Genomic DNA, 20,383 nt, shown 5'->3' on the forward strand with positions numbered 1-20,383 from the left:
CTTTCTTCAGTGAGGGTGGAAAAAGCCATCCATTCAGGCTGTCCCCTGAGATTCTAGGTGAGGCAATGAGACCGTTAAAGGGGATCTGTAGAGCATCAGAAGCCATATGAGATCTGGAAGAAAAGCAGTCCATGCAAGGGGGCTATGAAAGTTGTACCTGAGTTAGGTGTCAGCCTAGGATGTCTTGGGCTTCTCTGGTAGCTCATAGGTAAAGACTCTGCCTGCAATGCAGGAGACCCTGGTTCTATTCCTGGGTGGGGAAGATCCCCTGGAGAAGGGATAGGCTATCCATTCCAGTATTTTGGGGCTCCCTGGTGACTCAGACGATAAAGAATCCGCCCACAGTTCAGGAGACCTGGGGTTGACCCCTGGGTTGGGAAGATCCCCTGGAGTGGGGCATGGCAACCCACTCCAGTGTTCTTGCCTGGAGAATCCCATGCCCATGGACAGAGGAGCCTGGTGGGCTACAATCCATTCGGTCACCAGGGGTTGGACATGACTGAGTGACTAAGCACAGCACACAAACAGCTAGTAAGTCTAAGAAGCAGATGAAGAGAGGTGCAACCAGAAGGAAGCAAACAGGGAGAACAGGAGTGGGAGCTGAGTCACTGAGGTAGCATTGTCAGGCCACGTAGGTGATGGCAAGAAGCTTGGAATTTACTCTGAGTACCAACAGAAGGCTTTGAGGAGTCATGAGGAGGGACACAATCTGAATGGATCACAGTTTAAGAAATTCTCTCTGATCTACTGTATGGCACAGAGAACTCTGCTCAATGTTATGTGGCAGTGTAGATGGGAAGGTAGTTTGGAAGAGAATGGGTACACATATATGTGTGTCTGAGTCCCTTTGTTGCAGACCCAAAGCTATCACAACATCGTTAATCGGCTATATTCCAATATAAAATACAAACTTTAAAAAAAAAAAAAAAGAAGTTCTCTCTAGCTGCTGTTGGGAGAATCGCCTGTAGGGAACAAGAGTGGGAGCTGAGAGACCAGTTGGGAGGTAACTGAAGTCAACTGTGTAAGAGGTTATGCTGGCTTGTACTGTGTTGGTAGCTGTGAAGGAAGTAAGATCAGCTCACATTAAGGACATATTTGAAGATGAAATCAACAAGGTATAATGGTGGCTTCGATATATAGTAGATGAAAGGCTAGCAGTCAAGGATGACCCTATGTATACAGCCTGAGCAACAGTAAATGAAATTGCCTTTACAGACTTAAGAAGGTCCTGGAGGGGAAAAGGTTGTGTGCTGGCAAAAGAAAAAGGGAAGCCAAGAGTTTTACTTTGGACAAGTTAGGTTTGAGACATTTGTGTTACATTCAGTGAATGTCAACTGGAGGGTCGGAGCTAGATATGCCTGTGGGTGTTATCAGTGGGCACTGGTATTTAAAGTCACAGGAATGAATAAGATCATTAGGATGGCAAATATAAACAGAGGAGGGTAGGGACTTCCCTGATGGTCCAGTGCTAAGATGCTGTACTCCCAGTGGAGGGGGTCTGGGTTCAATCCCTGGCCAGAAAACTAGACCCCACAGTCCACACCTAAGAATTCACATGCCCCAACCAAAAATCCCCTCACTGCAACTATACCTGATGCAGCCAAATAAATAAATATTTTTTTAATAGAGAGGAGGGAAAAACAAAGACGGTGAAGGGCTGAACTTCAGAGAACTTTGGTGTTTACATACTACAAAGCTACAGGGGCGCCAGTGAATAAGAGTGAGAATGGATGACCATTGATCCAGGAGGGAAATCGGGAGAGCAGAGGGTCACAGTAGCCAAGGAAGGAGAGTATTGCAAGAAGGAGGGAAAGATTTGGGGTGTCAAAAGCTGCTTGCTGTATATCTCAGGAAACTCAAACAGGGGCTCTGTTTCAACCTAGAGGGGTGGAATGGGGAGGGAGATGGGAGGGAGTTTCAAAAGGGAGGGTATATATGTATGCTGCTGCTGCTAAGTCGATTCAGTCGTGTCCGACTCTGTGCGACCCCATAGATAGCAGCCCACCAGGCTCCCCCGTCCCTGGGATTCTTCAGGTAAGAACACTGGAGTGGGTTGCCATTTCCTTCTCCAATGCATGAAAGTGGGAAGTAAAAGTGAAGTCACTCAGTCGTGTCCAACTCTTAGCGACCCCATGGACTGCAGCCCACTAGGCTCCTCCGTCCATGGCATTCTCCAGGCAAGAGTACTGGAGTGGGGTGCCATTGCCTTCTCCAGTATATATGTATACCTATGGCTGATTCATGGTGAGGTTGGACAGAAAACAGCAAAATTCTGTAAAGCAATTATCCTTCAACAAAAACTAAATTAATATTTAAAAAGCTGCAGAGAACAGAATAATAATTTTCCATTAAACTTGGTAGTGAAATGGTGATGGTTATAGCCTGATTTAGTTGGGCTCAGGAGAAAATATTAGGTGATAGAGTAGAAACAGTGAATCTAGAAATAAGATTAAGGGAAATCTTTTCTATTAAAAATTTACCAAGATTTTAAAAAATCTTAACTATTTAATTTTATCCCAACAGTTTTTTGCATCTGTTGAGGATGACTTTTCTCTTTCACTGACCATGCTAATTACATTCATATACCAATATTTTATGATGTTGAAACATCTTTGCATGATGGGGAAATTCCATTTAATTATGATGTATATAAATTCTAAAACACCCTGAAAAAATGTACTCTTCGTTATAGGGTGAAGAAAGAAAGCAAAAGTGAAGTCGCTCAGTCGTGTCTGACTCTTGGCGACCCCATGAACTACAGCCTACTAGGTTCCTCCATCCATGGGATTTTCCAGGCAAGAATACTGGAGTGGGTTGCCATTTCCATCTCCAAGCGATCTTCCCAACCTAGGGAATGAACCCGGGTATCCCGCATTGTAGGCAGATGCTTTACCCTCTGAGCCACCAGGGAAGTCATTATAGGGGACTGGAATGCAAAAGTAGAAAGTCAAAAGCTACCTGGAGTAACAAGCAAATTTGGCCTTGGAGTACAAAATGAAGTAGTTCAAAGGCTAACAGAGTTTTGTCAAAAGAACGCTCTGGTCATAGCAAACACCCTCTTCCAGCAACACAAGAGAAGACTCTAAGCATGGACGTCATGAGATGGTCAATATTGAAATCAGATTGATTATATTCTTTGCAGCCAAAGATGGAGAAACTCTATACAGTCAGCAAAAACAAGACTGGGAGCTGACTGTGGCTCAGATCATGAACTCCTATTGCCAAATTCAGACTTAAATTGAGAGAAAGTAGAGAAAACCACTAGACCGTTAAGGTATAACCTAAATCAAATCCCTTACAATTATACAGTGGAAGTGACAGATCCAAGGGAATAGATCTGATAGACACAGTGCCTGAAGAACTATGAACAGAGGTTCGTGACATTGTACAGGAGGCAGGGATCAAGACCATCCCCAAGAAAAAGAAATGCAAAAAGGCAAAATGGTTGTCTAGGAGGCCTTACAAACAGCTATGAAAAGAAGAGAAGCTTGGGGCTGGTGCACTGGGACGACCCAGAGGGAGGGTATGGGGAGGGAGGAGGGAGGAGGGTTCAGGATGGGGAACACAGGTATACCTGTGGCGGATTCATTTCGATATTTGGCAAAACTAATACAATATTGTAAAGTTTAAAAATAAAATTAAATTAAAAAAAAATAAATAAATAAAAGTTACCAAAAAAAAAAAAAAAGACCATCCCCAAGAAAAAGAAATGCAAAAAGGCAAAATGGTTGTCTGAAGAGGCCTTACAAATAGCTATGAAAAGAAGAGAAGCGAAAGGCAAAGGAGAAAAGGAAAGATATACCCATTTGAAATAGAGGGAAACAACAGAATGGGAAAGACTGGAGATGTCTTCAAGAAAATTAGAGATACCAAGGGAACATTTCATGCAAAGATGGGCACAATAAAAGACAGAAATGGTATGGACCTAACAGAAGCAGAAGATATTAAGGAGAGGTGGCAAGAATACACAGAAGAACTGTAGAAAAAAATATCCTCATGACCTAGATAATCATGATGGTGTGATCACTCACCTAGAGCCAGATATCCTGGAATGCAAAGTCAAGTGAGCCTTAGGAAGCATCACTATGAACAAAGCTAGTGGAGGTGATGGAATTCCAGTTGAGCTATTTCAAACCCTAAAAGTTGATGCTGTGAAAGTACTGCACTCAATATGCCAGCAAATCTGGAAAACTCAGCTGTGGCCACAGGACTGGAAAAGGTCACTTTTCACTTCCAATCCCAAAGAAAGGCAATGCCAAAGAATGTTCAAACTACTGCACAATTGCACTAATCTCACACACTAGTAAAGTAATGCTCAAAATTCCCCAAGCCAGGCTTCAACAGTACGTGAACCATGAACTTCCAGATGTTCAAGCTGGATTTAGAAAAGGCAGAGGAACCAGAGATCAAATTGCCAACATCAGTTGAATCATCAAAAAAGCAAGAGACTTCCAGAAAAACATCTGCTTTTGCTTTATTGACTATGCCAAAGCTTTTGATTGTGTGGATCACAACAAACTGTGGAAAATTCTTAAAGAGATGGGAATACCAGACCACCTGACCTGCCTCTTGAGAAATCTGTATGCAGATCAAGAAGCAATAGTTAAAACTGGATAGGGAACAACAGACTGGTTACAAATCAGGAAAGGAGTACGTCAAGGCTGTATACTGTCACCCTGCTTATTTAACTTATATGCAGAGTACATCATGCGAAATGCTGGGCTGGATGAAGCACAAGCTGGAAGCAAGACTGCTGGGAGAAATATCAATAACCTCAGACACACAGATGACACCACCCTTATGGAAGAAAGCAAAGAAGAACTAAAGAGCCTCTTGATGAAAGTGAAAGAGGAGAGTGAAAAAGTTGGCTTAAAGCTCAACATTCAGAAAACTAAGACCATGGCATCCGGTCCCATCACTTCAAGGCAAATAGATAGGGAAACAACGGAAACAGTGACAGACTTTATTTTTTGGGGCTCCAAAATCACTGCAGATGGTGACTGCAGCCATGAAATTCAAAGACACTTGCTTATTGGAAGAACAGTTATGACTAACCTAGACAGCATATTAAAAAGCAGAGACATTAGTTTGCCAACAAAGGTCCGTCTAGTCAAAGCTATGGTTTCTCCAGTAGTCATGTATGGATGTGAGATTTGGAGTATAAAGAAAGCTGAAAAGTGAAGAATTGATGCTTTTGAACTGTGGTATTGGAGAAGACTCTTGAGAGTCCCTTGGACTGTAAGGAGATCCAACCAGTCCATCCTAAAGGAAATTGGTCCTGAATATTCATTGGAAGGACTGATTTGAAGCTGAAACTCCAATACTTGGCCACCTAATGGGAACAACCGACTCACTGGAAAAGACCCTGATGCTGGGAAAGATTGAAGAAGGGAGGAGAAGGGGACGACAGAGGATGAGATGGTTGGATGGCATCACTGACAGGATGAACATGAGTTTGAGTAAGCTCCGGGAGTTGTTGATGGACAGGAAAGCCTGGTGTGTTACAGACCATGGGGTGGCAAAGAGTGGGACACGACTGAGCAACTGAACTGAAATGAACTGATATATATTATATGTACACACACACACACATATATATATATATGGTGTATTATATATATTATATATATATTCAATTTTTGTTCTTTTTTATGTAGGATATTCCTATGTTCATAAATGAGATACAATTGTTTTACACCTTTTCTTATGCTATCTCTTTCTAGTTTTAATTGCAAACTTATACTAGCCTCAAAAAATAAGTTGGGTAGTTTTTCTACTTTTCTAAGATATTTATATAATATTAGGATTATCTGTTTTAACTCCAATCAAACTGTCTGGGTCCAAGGTCTTTGGCGGTTAGGAGGTTAGGGAGAGTACTGAGAACATTTTGTTTGTGTATGGTTGCAGGTTTATCATTGTTGGTTCTTTTTTTTTTTTCCTTCTTGAGTCTATTTTAAGAATGCCATTTCTTTTCTATTTGCTCTCAGATGATTTCTCTGCCTTCCTGCTGCAAAGTTCAATTAGCCAGTTGGTCAATGGTGAGAACCAGCAGAGAACTGTGGGGCAGGAGTCGGGGTGAAGCCAAGCCATTTTCCCCCGTCCTCTGACTCCAGCAGTGACTGTCTCTTCTGGGGTTCTAGCTCCCACTACAAAGCTTTGCTCCAACTCCCTTTCAGCCCCTTGTCACAAATCCAGGTACCACTGGTGATTCTGGGTCTTACCCCTCAGTAATACCAGTTCCCCACCATGATCCCTCCAAGTCCTGGCGCTGGTAACAACTTCCTGATGGTGCAAGTTTCAGTGTTGGCTTACCACCTGCTTCTTCACATTAAAGTTTTCCCTTTGAAGTCAATCTCTTGCATTAAATCCCTGTTATTGGACTACCTGGAGAGGCTCTCTTTTCATGACTGAACACTGATTAACCCAGATAGCTTATATTTTTCTGATAAATTATCTACCTCCTTTGAGTTTTCTAGTTTATTGGCATACATATGAAAAATGAGTGGCATAATATTTAACTAGGATGCTTAAAATCTTTACCATATCCATAGTTATGTCCTTTTTTTTAATTCCCATTATTGTGTCTTCTCTCTCTCCCTGTCTCTTATGTCAGTCTTGTTAAAGATCTGTTTATCCAGATCTTTTTTACCATTTGCTAAAAAAAGAAAAAGGAAATGTCTGCTATCTATTACACTGGCTTCGTGTATAAAAGTTATCACTGAAAAGATGAGAAAGAAAATAATACTGGTTGTCTGTGGGAAGAAAATTTGATGGCTAGGTTAAAAAAAAATAAAGAAAGCTTTTAATTGCATACTAGTCATACATTTAAAATTTTGATCCATATGGATGATTTATCTAATCAAAGAATTAGGTTTAAAATAGTTTTAAAAAGCAGGTTTTCGATTTGCTTGCCTTCTTCATTTCTATTTTATCAATTTCTACATCATTATTATTATTTTCTACTTTTACTTTATTCAGGTTTACTCTGTTCTTCTAGCTCTCTTATTTTCAGTTTTCATGTCTTTTCAATAAACAAATTTAAGGCTACAATTTATCTTTAAAATACCATTTTAGCCTATCTCAGTTTTGACAGGTAGTAATTTCATACTGTTTATTTCTAAATATTTTATTATTTCCGTTGTGATTTCCTACTTACTCATTGGATTACTTAAGTGTATCTTTAATATTCCAAATATATGTGTCTTTTTGTTTTCCTTTTTATTGTTGGCTTCTAATTTAAATGGACCATAAAAGATTTGGTCTATATGGCAACTTTATCTTGATATTTGTAACCTCATTTGGATGGTTCGTTTTTTACAATTTCCACTAGTACTTGAAATTAAAGGATATACTATATTCAGTTCAGTTCAGTCCAGTCATTCAGTTGTGTCCGACTCTTTGTGACCCCATGAATCGCAGCACACCAGGCCTCCCTGTCCATCGCCAACTCCCGGAGTTCACTCAGACTCACATCCATCGAGTCAGTGATGCCATCCAGCCATCTCATCCTCTGTCGTCCCCTTCTCCTCCTGCCCCCAATCCCTCCCAGCATCAGAGTCTTTTCCAATAAGTCAACTCTTCGAATGAGGTGGCCAAAGTACTGGAGTTTCAGCTTCAGCATCATTCCTTCCAAAGAAATCCCAGGGCTGATCTCCTTCAGAATGGACTGGTTGGATTTCCTTGCAGTCCAAGGGACTCTCAAGCGTCTTCTCCAACACCACAGTTCAAAAGCATCTTCGGCACTCAGCCTTCTTCACAGTCCAACTCTCACATCCATACATGACCACTGGAAAAACCATAGCCTTGACTAGATGGACCTTTGTTGGCAAAGTAATGCCTCTGCTTTTGAATATGCTATCTAGGTTGGTCATAACTTTCCTTCCAAGGAGTAAGCGTCTTTGAATTTCATGGCTGCAGTCACCATCTGCAGTGATTTTGGAGCCCCCCAAAATAAAGTCTGACACTGTTTCCACTGTTTCCCCATCTATTTCCCATGAAATGATGGGACCAGATGCCATGATCTTCGTTTTCTGAATGTTGAGCTTTAAGCCAACTTTTTCACTCTCCACTTCCACTTTCAAGAGGCTTTTTAGTTCCTCTTCACTTTCTGCCATAAGGTTGGTGTCATCTGCATATCTGAGGTTATTGATATTTCTCCTGGTTGGATATAAAATGTATGTGCATGCACAAATACTAACTCAAACTTGATTTTTTATATTTTTATTTTCTTATGGTTTTTTTCTGGGTGATCAATTAGTTTTTAATGTGTGTCAAATTACTCACCATATTTTGCAAAATTGTCTTTATAATTGTCAGTTTTTGCTTTACTAATATCAATACCATGTTGTTAGTTGCATAGAGAATTATGTATTCTTGGTAGATTGATACTTTTATTATGCAGTGTCTCATTTTTATCTTGCTGCTGCTGCTGCTAAGTCACTTCAGTCGTGTCTGACTCTGTGCGACCCCATAGACGGCAGCCCACCAGGCTCCCCCGTCCCTGAGATTCTCCAGGCAAGAATTTTTTATCTTACTGAGGCTTATATTCTAATCTCTCTGATATTACTAAGTCTTTACAATCTGTTTTGTGTGTGTGTGTGTGTGTGTGTGTGTGTTTGCCTGGTGTATCTTATTCCATTCTTTGTTTTAAAATTTTAAGTATCTTTTAAGGCTATATATCTTGAAGGAACAAATAACTTTTGAAAATACAAAATGATGAATGAAAAAGATAAAACTCTCTATTTTCAAGTAACATGATTGTTTAACTAGAAAATTTGAAGGACTCTAATAATACCACCAATAAAACTTGTCCTAGAAATCACAAGTGAGTTCAGCAGGTTCACAGACATAAGATCAAAAGCTAAAATCAATTGCATTTCTACATACTAACAACAAACAAGTGGACAACAACATTTTAAAAAATGCAATACCATTTACAGTTGCTCCAAAGAATATTAAGCATTTAAGTATAAATCTAACAAAAATGTATAGAATCTATATGATGAAAACTACAAGATGAAAGAAATCTAAGGTGATCTGATTAAGTGAAGAGACATACTGTGTTCATGGATTGGAAGACTCAATAAAGATGTCAATTTTCCTAATTGATAAGTTTAGTTTAATTCCTAGGAAAATATTTGTAAGATTTTTTGTAGACATAGTTAAGATTATTCTAAAATTTATGTGAAATAGCAAAAAAACTAGAATAGGTAAAGCAGTGTTGAAAAAGAATAAAATAGGCGGAGTCAGTGTACCTAATCTCGAGACACGTAGCTACAGTAATTGAGACTATATAGCCCTGAAGGACAGACTGATAGATCAGTGGAACAGACAGAGAACCCGGAGAGGGACCCACACAAATATGCTCAACTTATTTTTGACAGAGGTACAAAAACAGAAGGAAGGGCAGCCTTTCATATCCATAGGCAAAAAGCAAGCCAGAAAGCAAACCCCACCCCAACCTAACACTGTATACAAAAATTAACTAAATGGGGACTTCCCTGGTGGCACAGTGGATAGGAATCCGCCTGCCAATGCAGGGGACAGGGGTTTGATCCACATGCCTGGGAGCAGCTAAGCCCGTGCAAGTCAACTACTAAGCCTGTGAGCCACAACCACTGAAGCTCACGCACCTAGAACCTGTGCGAGTGTAGCTCTGCTTGCAGCAACTAGAGAAAGCCCTGGAAAGCAACCAAGACCCATGGCAGCCAAAACATATATATATATATTTTTTTTTTAATTAACTAAATGGACTCAAAGTGAATCAAAGACTTAAATGTAAAATGCAAAACTATAAAAATTTAGGGAAAAACATAAAAGAAAAATCTCTGGGACCTAGGGTTAGGCAGAATTCTTAAATTTGATACCAAAAGCACAAATCCCTAAAAGGAAAGGCTAATAAATTGGACTTCATCACAAGTAAAAACTTTATTTCTGGGGAAGACTCTTTTAAAAGGATGAAAAGGAAAAGTACAACTTGGAAGAAAAATATTTGCAAAATGAATACTGGCCAAATGATTTGTTTCTAGAAAATACAATGAATTTTCAAACTATAATTAGCAAATAAGCAGTCAAATTAGAAAAGTGGGCCAAAGACATGAACCCATGCTCACAGAGAATGTACAAATGGCAAATAAGTTCATTAAGTAATATTCAACTTCATTAGCCATCTAGGAAATGGAAATTAAAACCACGATTGAGTTATCATTTACACCTATCAGTATGGCTAAAATTAAAAACAGTGACTACAGCAAATGCTGGCAAGAATGCAGAAAAACTGGTTCACTCATACAATGCTGGTAGGAATGTTAAATGGTACAGCCACTCTGGAAAATAGTTTGGCAGTTGCTTTTAAAAGTAAATGTGTATTTACCATATGATTCAGCAATTGTACTCCTGAGCATTAACCACAGAGAAATGAAAACTTATGTTCATGCAGAAGCTTGTACCTGAATGTTCAAAACAGTTCTATTCATAATAGCCAAAACCTGGAAATTATCCAATTTTCCTTTGATGGGTGAATGGATAAGCAAACTGTGGTATATCCATGCCAAAGAAAGTACTCAGAACTAGAAAGAATGAAATATTGATAAATGAAACAACTTGGATGAAACTCGAGGGAATAATGATAAGTGGAAAAAAAAAAAGCTCACATACTGAATGACTGTCTGTATACAACCCTCTTGAAGTAACAAAATTATAGATATAGAGAAAATACAAGTGATTGCCAGGGGTTAAGGTTGGGGAGGGAGAGGAGGTTGCTCTATTTTAAAGGGGCAGCAGAATGCGCCTTGTGCTGATGGTAGTTTTCTGTCTTGACTGTGACGGAGGCATATAGGAGGCTCTCTATACGCACTTTATTAGTTCAGGAATCTTTTGCACTTTGCAATCAAAAAGGAAAGATGCTGGTAACCTGAAAACTTTTTGAGAATGTTGTGACAATTGATAAGTAGTTTCCATGGAAGATGCAGAAATTAGTTTACTTGGAATTAATCATGACATGAAATCTACAGTACTGATCAAGGAGAATAACAGTTTAATGCCATATACACCAGAGAAGGCAATGGCACCCCACTCCAGTACTCTTGCCTGGAAAATCCCATGGATGGAGGAGCCTGGTAGGCTGCGGTCCACGGGGTCCCTAAGAGTCGGACACGACTGAGCGACTTCACTTTCACTTTTCCCTTTCATGCATTGGAGAAGGAAATGGGAACCCACTCCAGTGTTCTTGCCTGGAGAATCCCAGGGACGGGGGAGCCTGGTGGGCTGCTATCTATGGGGTCGCACAGAGTCGGACACGACTGAAGTGACTTAGCAGCAGCAGCAGCAGCAGCAGCAGCAGCCACACACACACAATGGACAATAAAAATTATCCCATCTGGTTCAATATGCTAAGTGCTAGAGACCATCTGGATACATTAAAAATCATTCAACTTTTAAGAAGTATGTAGATATTTAGCCTTCTATTAATTAGAAGATTTCCTGTAATATTGATTGGAAAATCATTCTGATAGCTATCCTTCTAAAGTGTTAGGAGGTGAAAGATTAAAGATTACTAAATGTTTTCCTTTTGACTTACTCTGGATTACAATTAGGAAAAAATGTAGTTCTGAAACAATTGTTCTCCAGTTAAAGAAGGTGTTGGAAAGGACTTAGTTCAAGGCCTTTCTTGAAATACCAGTTTTTATAAATATCCATCTGTTTGGGTTATAATTTCCCTTATCATCATAGTTACATAAATACACATCTCAGTTTTTAAATATGGGTTGTTAAATAAGAAATGCAAGATACTTCTCTTGAATGTTCTCAATATATCATCTATTAAAATGATACTAATCTGTAGGAGGCAGATATAAAACACAGATAATAAAATTTCTTAGCTAATTAAAAATACAGTAGATCAGTAAATTCTTTTAATAATTAAATTTCATTTCACCATTATTTATTGTGATTAGTGATATAATTGAATGTATCATTACTACGGTCTATTTTCTTTTTACCTTCCTTTCCCTTTTTATAATTTTTCTTCTTGTTTTCTGCTGAATTGATAAATGCCTTTATTCCGCTAAATTTTCTTCTACTAATTTTGAAACTGTAAATTACATTTCTATCCTTGCTGGGGTTACCCCTATATTTTTAACTATGTGACTATAAATTTTCATTGACAGTTTTAAGTTATTCTTTACTACCGTTCTCCTAAACAAGCTGAGAGTCTTGACGTGATTTAGCCACTTATGGAATTTGATAGTGTTATTACATAGAGTTAGTTTTCCTCCTTTTTAAAGTAAAAAATTAATACTGTCAGTAATTAATTAAAATATATCCACTTATTTTGTCAATTTCTTTGCTTATTACTATTTCTTGCATCCAATATCTTCCCAGACCACCTAGTTCAAATCCTCATTCTTAGAAGCTGGGAGGTCTTACCATTTCTGTTCCTCAGTTTCTTCCTTTTAAAATTAGGTTTAAAATATGGCTTCCCAGTTGGCATAGTGGTAAAGAATCCCCTGGCCAATGCAGGAAACACAGGAGCTGTGGGTTCCATACCTGGGTCAGAAAGATCCCCTGGAGGAGGGCATGGCAACCCACTTCAGTATTCTTGCCTGGAGAATCCCATGGACAGAGGAGCCTGGCAGGCTATAGTCCATAGGTTTGCAAAGAGTCAGACACAAGTGAGCACACAGAAAAAAATGTATCTACCCCATAGTATTATTGTGAGGATTAAAAGTAATTGAGGTATGTAAAGCGTTAGCTATTGTTATCATTGTTATGAGGCTCTTTTCTTTATATTCAAATCAATCCTTTAACGGATCTATGAGGGGTAAACTTCTCATGGGTGAAATGTCTCTATTTTGTCTCTTTTTTGAATGCTAGTTTAGTTTTGGCAGGAGAATCTAGCTAGATGGGAAATTATTTTCCTTCAGCAGTCGGGATAATTATTTCATCTACCAGTGCTGATGAGAAGTGAGCTGCCAGCCCAACTGTTACTCTTCTGTCAGTGAAAATGAAAGTATTAGTCGCTCAGTTGTGTCTGACTCTTTGCAGCCCCATGGACTGTAGCCCACCAGGCTCCTCTGTTCATGGAGTTTTCCAGGCAAGAGTACTGGAGTGGGTTGCCATTTCCTTCTCCAGGGGATCTTCCCCACCCAGGGATCGAACCCCAGTCTCTGGCATTGCAGGCAGATTCTTTACTGTCTGAGCCACGAGGGAAATCCTATTTGCCCTTGATGTTTTTGCAGTTTGCCTACAATATGGATATATTTTTGTTTATGTTGTGAACTTTTAGTTGGAGGACTTGTCTTCAATCCTGGACATTTCTTAGCCTCCTCTTTTCAAATGTTGTTCCTCTGTCTTTCTCTTTCATCTATTTTCCCCCGGAGCTCCTGAATATTTGCTTTGGAGCATCTCCATCTATTATTCATGACTCTTAACTTCTCTTAAGTAGTTTTTGTCTTCAGGTGCTGTGTTCTGTGTGAATTCCTCAGCATTATTTTCCAACTCTGTCTTTGGCTGATTTCAATCTAGACTTTATTCCATCTATTGAGATTTTTAATTTCAAAGAGTGCCTTTCTCCAAAATTCCTAATCAGTTCTTTTTCATATCTGCTTGTTCTTGAGGATGTTCATTTTTGTGGGCGGTTGTAGTTTCTATAAATAACTACTCAACTGTGGAAATATCCACAGTCATGCAATGAAGTAAGGAAAATTCATGACCTTGACCAGCTAAATTTTCAGCAGGGTGAATGCTTTAAATTCATTCTATATTATTTAGTTATAATTTTTCATGAATCAAATGCTGATTTTATGTAATAATTACTCCACTGCCATGACAAGGATTCTTAAAACATCTTATTTTCTACTTGTGTTTGTATGCTAAGTCACCTCAGTTGTGTCTGCCTCTTTGCGACCCTATGGACTATAGCCTGCCAGGCTCCTCTGTCCATGGGATTCTCCAGGCAAGAATACTGGAGTGCGTTGCCTTGCCCTCCTCCAGGGGATCTTCCTGACCCAGGGATTGAACCTCTGTCTCTTACGTCTCCTGCATTGGCAGGCGGGCTATTTACCACTAGTGCCATCCGAGTTCAGGGAATCAAAAATGTGTCTAGACGCATCAAAACTACTCACACTGCACACACATTGCCAGGAAAATCAAACTGAAGGGTAACAAGCATGTAAAAATACAGTATCATGACCCCCCTGCCCCCGCCCCCGCTTTCAACTGCTTCCTTATTTCTTCTCAGGCAGTGCAATGGGCCAAGGCTAATTTGCCTGGCTCATAGAGGGCAGCAATTAGTAGCCCCATGGATTCAGAACATTACTAGCTCAGCCACTATTCTGAAAACCTGTCTGTGACCTCCCAAAGTCTCCCAAGACTCGTTCCTCTATGCAAAGACGTCCAACTAGAATCAGAGGAATGTTAAGGAACATTTTCCTTGCCAAGAGGATGTTAGCACCACCAAAGCATTTACTCAATGGTCCCTTTCAATCTGCAAAATACACCCAGTTGTCCTGGATGAGCTTTACCCTTTCCCAAAGGTAAGGACATTTTGTTAATTCTGTTTCTTTAGGAGTTCAGCCTGAAAGTGTATTTTTATCTGAAAGTACTCTAAAGTCCTCGAAAAGTTATATAATAACTCCTAATGTGAAGAGCAGCCTCCTCTAAAGAGCTGGTCTGGACTGAATCTCAAATCTAATACTGACTCTAACTAAGCATGCAGAAGGGTTTCCCAGGTGGCTCAGTGGTAAAGAATCTGCCTACTTATGCAGGAGACGGAGACCCAGGTTCAATCCCTGGGTCGGGAAGATCCCCTGCACAAGGAAATGGCAACCCACTCCAGTATTCTTGCCTGGAAAACCCCATGGACAGAGGAGCCTGGCAGGCTACAGGGGGTCTCAAAGAGTTGGATGGGACTTAACAACTAAACAACAATGACAAAAACATTCCATGGAGTTGGCTACGATCAGTGCACGATGGATGAAGAAAGTTTTAGTTTTCAACTTTTTATGCATGGTATTAGCTGTGTCAACATTTGCATTTTCAAATAAGTTTAAAAATTTTTTTGGCTGCATCAGGTCTTGGTTGCGGCAGGTGGGACCTTCTCTGTTGTGGTGCGAAGGCTCCAGAGCTTGCAGGGTCAGCAGTTGTAGTGAACGGGTTTAGTTGCTTCCTGGCGTGTGGAATCTTCGTTCCCCAAACAAGTATCAAATCTGCTTCCCCTGCATTGGAAGGTGGATTCTTAACCACTGGACCTCAGGGAAGTCCCTCAAATAAGTTTTTAATGTTTGATTTTTTTTCAAGGAAGTGAATGTAACCATTACATATCTTTATGTTTTTTAAAAAAAATGTATATTATTGCTTTGCCTTTTATCACTATCCTACCGTATGGCTGGAGCGGGGTTTACAATGTGAAATGCAAGAGCCCTTGCAGAGAACAGGAGCTTCTCTGTTCCTTTATAAATCCTTCTATTCTCATATGCAGTTCCAAGTATCAAGTAGGATAGATTTCTGGCGGATGAGTTTTATTTAAGGATGATTGTAGAATTTTAGATTTGGAAGATGATGTAGACATTAACCTTCTGATACAGATACATAAGGTAACAAAGCACCAGAAAAGTCAGGATCAAACAGGTCACTAGTATCAGGTCTAGAATTAGCATTTATGGCTCCTGACTCCTGGTCTAATGCCCAGGAAGATAGAAGGGTCTATAAATAAATATAAATTTTTGGTCCATTCAGAAACCACCTGAGATATCCCTTCTACCTCATAGTGAGTCTATTAGTAGTATAAAAATTGTCACTTCTGACATGTTACAAACAAAATCAACAGTCTCCTGGACTCATTACAAGGTACTTAAGAACTTTTTTCGAGGGCTTTGAAACGCAAAGGAAGATGGCCAAAGGAGCTCTCTGCAAATGGGCAGTGTTCCCAGACAAACCCAGAAGGAAAAAAGAGTGAACAAATTAGTGAATCAGAGTTATTTTAATAGATCTATTAGGCTGTCTAATTGTGGGCGTAAGACCCCATGACTTAAGCACAAAGTTTAGCACTCTGGTTGAAAATCTGGAGAAAGCCTGAATTCTTTTTGTTTTGTTTTTTTTTTTAACATATACTTTTATTTGTTTCATTGTTGGCTGTGCTGGGTCTTCGTTGCTGCACTTGGACTTTTCTCTAGTTGAAGCGAGTGGTGGCTGCTCTCTGGTTGTGGTTCGTGGGCTTCTCACTGTAGTGGTTTCTCTTGCTGTGGAGCGTGGCTCTAGGGCCCTTGCGCTTCGGTTGTTGTGGCACACGGGCTCAGGAGTTGTGCTCCCGGGGCTCTAGAGCACAAGACCAATTGTTGTGGCACACGGGCTTAGTGGTTTTGCGGTATGTGGGATCTTCCTGAATCAGGGATCGAATCTGTGTCTCCTGCATTGGATTCTTTACCACTGAGTCACGTTTAAGCACCAAACCTGCATTCTTTCAAGCCACTAAAAGTCCGACAAACTCTTGTCCCTTAAATGAAGAGACACCACCAAAACTCTAAGTTCATCGTTTGTGCAGAACCATACTCAAAATCACAGAAACCGTCTTTATAGGTAGTGTAGTTCTGAATGCTTAGTGTGTATCAGGCCATTTTATTTAATTCACTGAGTAAGCCGGTGTGGTAGATCTTAGAATAGATAGAGCCTCCATTTTGTAAACAAAGAAACAGAGATTTAGATAAGTTATTTGACTTGCCAGAAGTCATGCAGCCAGTAACAGCAAAGCTAGGATTTGTACCCAAGTCTCTCTGACTGCAGAGTTTAGCTCCAAATCACTCTAAGCTCCGTTTTGTTACACGTGGAAATGAGAGTTCATGGGAGAAAGTATTTCCATACCACCCCCACCCCGTGCCTAGAACTGCGCCTGACACCTAATGCTGCTGCTGCTGCTAAGTCGCTTCAGTCGTGTCCGATTCTGTGCGACCCCATAGATGGCAGCCCATCAGGCTCCACCGTCCCTGGGATTCTCCAGGCAAGAACACTGGAGTGGGTTGCCATTTCCTTCTCCAATGCATGAAAGTGAAAAGTGAAAGTGAAGTCGCTCAGTCGTGTCCGACTCTTAGCGACCCCATGCACTGCAGCCTACCAGGCTCCTCCATCCATGGGATTTTCCAGGCAAGAGTACTGGAGTGGGGTTGATTGGATCCACAAAGGAATCAATTCACAAGGGTGAGGACTGCCAGCATCTTCATATAGGTTTGTAAAGCTACAAGGTATGTGTGACCCAAGAAAGGGTTTCAAACAAGTCTTTCCTGTTACTCTGTTAATCTCTGCCAAATTGCTTCAACGATGTCACGGTGTAAACTGCAAGGGAGTCCCAGGAGCTTTCCACTGTCTGCTTACTCTCTGCTGAGCTGTTTAGCTGTATGTAAGCTGGTACAGATACTATGTAGAAGGAAGTATTTTTATGCCTGGAAAATAAATTTAGGGAATAAGCCTTTTTTCAATCCTTGCTATTCTTCAGTACCTCTTAATGAATTTATAAGAAAGATATTGTGGAACAGGGCTTCCCAGGTAGCTCAGCTGGTAAAGAATCTGCCTGCAATGCAGGAGACCCTTGTTTGATTCCTGGGTTGGGAAGTTACCCTGGATAAGAGGTAGGCTATCCACTCCAGTATTCTTGGGCTTCCCTGGTGGCCCAGATGTTAAGGAATCCACCTGCAATGTGGGAAACCTGGGTTCGATCCCTGGGTTGGGAAGATCCCCTGGAGGAGAGAGCATGGCAACCCACTCCAGTATTCTTGCCTGGAGAATCACCATGGACAGAGGAAAGGTTACATGTTGCAATGGCTTCCCTGGTGGCTCAGTGGTAAAAACCCACCTGCTGATGCAGGAGACACAGGTTCGATTCTTGAGTTAGGAAGATACCCTGGAGAAGGAAATGGCTACCCCCTCCCAACTGAGGGACTAAGCACACACACATATTGTGGAACTGGAATTGGCCTGGGCTGGAAGTCAGGCTGCATTCTTTATCAGCTGTGTGATATTGGCAGAATTACCTCTGCCTCAGTTTACTCATTCAGAAAATGCTAGGGTAGAGGCAATGAAATGAGTTCATTTATAGCATCCCCACATCAGAAACATGGCCTAGCACCACATAGACTGGGCTCTGTGAGTGTGCTGTGTGTGCGTAGTCATGTCCAGCTGTTTGCGACCCATGGGCTGTAGCCCACCAGGCTCCTCTGTCCATGGGATTCCCCAGGCAAGAATACTGGAGTGAGTTGCCATTCCCTTCTCCAGGGATCTTCCTGACCAGGGATCAAACCCAGGTCTCCTGCATTGCAAGTAGATTCTCTACCATCTGAGCCACCAGGGAAGCCCATGTGCTCTATAAATGTTAGCTGTTATTATATCAGAAGTATCTTGTTTACTTCAGTGTACAGAAAGAAACCTCATTCATTCATCAACAAACAGGTATTGAGTGCCCCCCCCAGGTGCCAACCTCTGCTCCACATTCAGAACTCAGAGAAACAAGGAAACAATCTACTTTCATGGGTCTCACGTGCCAGAGGGGGACTTGGAAGATAAATAAGACATACTGTATGCCTGGTGGTGAAATATGGCTCAAAAAAAAGATCAGATGCTGGGGGAGAATTGTTTCACACAGGGGAAGTCTCTGAGGGACGTGCCTGAGGGAATTTAGGAAGACCCTATGAATAATTGGGGCTTCCCGGGGGGCTGCTAGTGGTAAACAATGCAGGAGACATAAGACACGCAAGTTCCATCCCTGAGTCACGAAGATCCCCTGGAGGAGGGCATGGCAACCCATTCCAGTATTCTTGCCTGGAGAATCCCCATGGACAGAGGAGCCTGGCTGGTTACTGCCCATAGGGTTGCAAAGAGTCGGACACAACAGAAGTGACTTAGCATGCAGGCAGGTATGGGTACTTGAGAATAGGACATTTCAGAGAGGGAATTTCTGGCCTGTTAAAATGAAGAAGAAGAAGAAAGGCAAGGAGACCAGAAAGCAGAGTGAACAAGGAGTGCTGGGAGACAGAGCCAGTGAAGAAGAAGGAGCAGCCAGACCCTGCAGGGACTGGCAAGCCACGGTGAAGACTTTGGATTTCACCCCAAATGAGAATATTTGACTGACACGTTTGAGAAGGAATCGTCTGGTTGCTGTGGAGATAGTTGGCTATAAAGGAGCAGGGGTGGAAGCAGGGAGACTAGTTAAGACACCACTGCATTTGCCCAGGTGAGGGGAGACAGAAGTTCAGCCCATGCTGGTGGCAAGAGGCAAAATAAGTTTCAGTCAGGTTCTGGATATACTTGAAATGTAGACCTGACATGATTTGCTTTGCATTGAATCTTAGGTATGGAAGAAAGAGGATAGGCAAGGATGACCCCAAGGTCTTTACACCAAGGCCTTGGTAGATTGATTTAGCCTTTTTTTTTTTTCTGTTACTGGGACACTGGAAAGGAAGAAATATTAGCTAAGACTCTCCAGAGAAACAGAACCGATAGCATGTATGTATGTATACACACACACACATATGTATGTATATATACATACATATACACATCTATGGTGTTGATGGCTTAGATGCTAAGTCATGTCTGACTCTTTGAGACCCTGTGGACTGTAACCCGCCAGGCTCCTCTCTCCATTGGGTTTTCCAAGCAAGAATACTGGAATGGGTTGCCATTCCCTACTCCAGGGGATCTTCTTGACCCAGGGATTGAACCTGTGTCTCCTGCTTGGCAGGTGGATTTTTTACAACTGAGCCACGTGAGAAGTCCCTGTTGGAGATATTATTAGATCTCAAAGGAGAGATGTGCTTAAGCTGCTGGGTGCAGAGACCAGTGTTCTTGAGATATAGTATTTTTCTCATCCCTTGTATCTTTCGTATGCAATTCCAACATGAATTTCCTTGTATTAACATTGACTTTAATTGATCCTGCCCTAGTTTTTAGGGTTAAATGCTAGTTTACTAATACTGATTTAGCTGAATCAGAAAATTTATTTCTTAACGTATCATGGCTTCTTACTTCTCTGAACTCCTTCACCTTTGCTGTTTCTTCTTTTCGGATGTCCTCTTCTTCATCTCTCCATCTGGAAAATACCTTTTGAAGATTCATGAGAAGGTATCACCTCTGCTTTGAATATTTTCCTAAATCACTTAGGCAAACCTCAGGCTACAGACATTCCCATTCTTCCTTCTCTTCAGATCCTCCTTCCGTTCCTTTCTCTAATTCTCTTTCTTTCTAGAAAATAGAAAGTTTTCATGTTATCTCCTTATTATATAAACACACACAATTAAAGCAATAAAGAAAAGAAATTACCAAACATCTCCAAATAATAATGAAGAGCTTTCTAGAGTTTGCTAGATTTATATACACAAAATTACATAATTTTATAAAA

The 20,383-nt window shown here is 40.8% G+C and overlaps 1 protein-coding gene across 1 annotated transcript in view; it reads left to right on the top strand.

Annotated features, from left to right (window-relative positions):
* Positions 1–20,383, top strand: part of MAML3 (mastermind like transcriptional coactivator 3) — a 535,095-nt gene that overhangs the window by 39,424 nt on the left and 475,288 nt on the right. The window lies entirely within an intron of this gene.

This window comes from Bos grunniens, chromosome 17 (assembly GCF_055505025.1).
Source record: "Bos grunniens cultivar Pamir isolate PY7600 chromosome 17, Bosgru_T2T1.0, whole genome shotgun sequence".
NCBI lineage: Eukaryota > Metazoa > Chordata > Mammalia > Artiodactyla > Bovidae > Bos > Bos grunniens.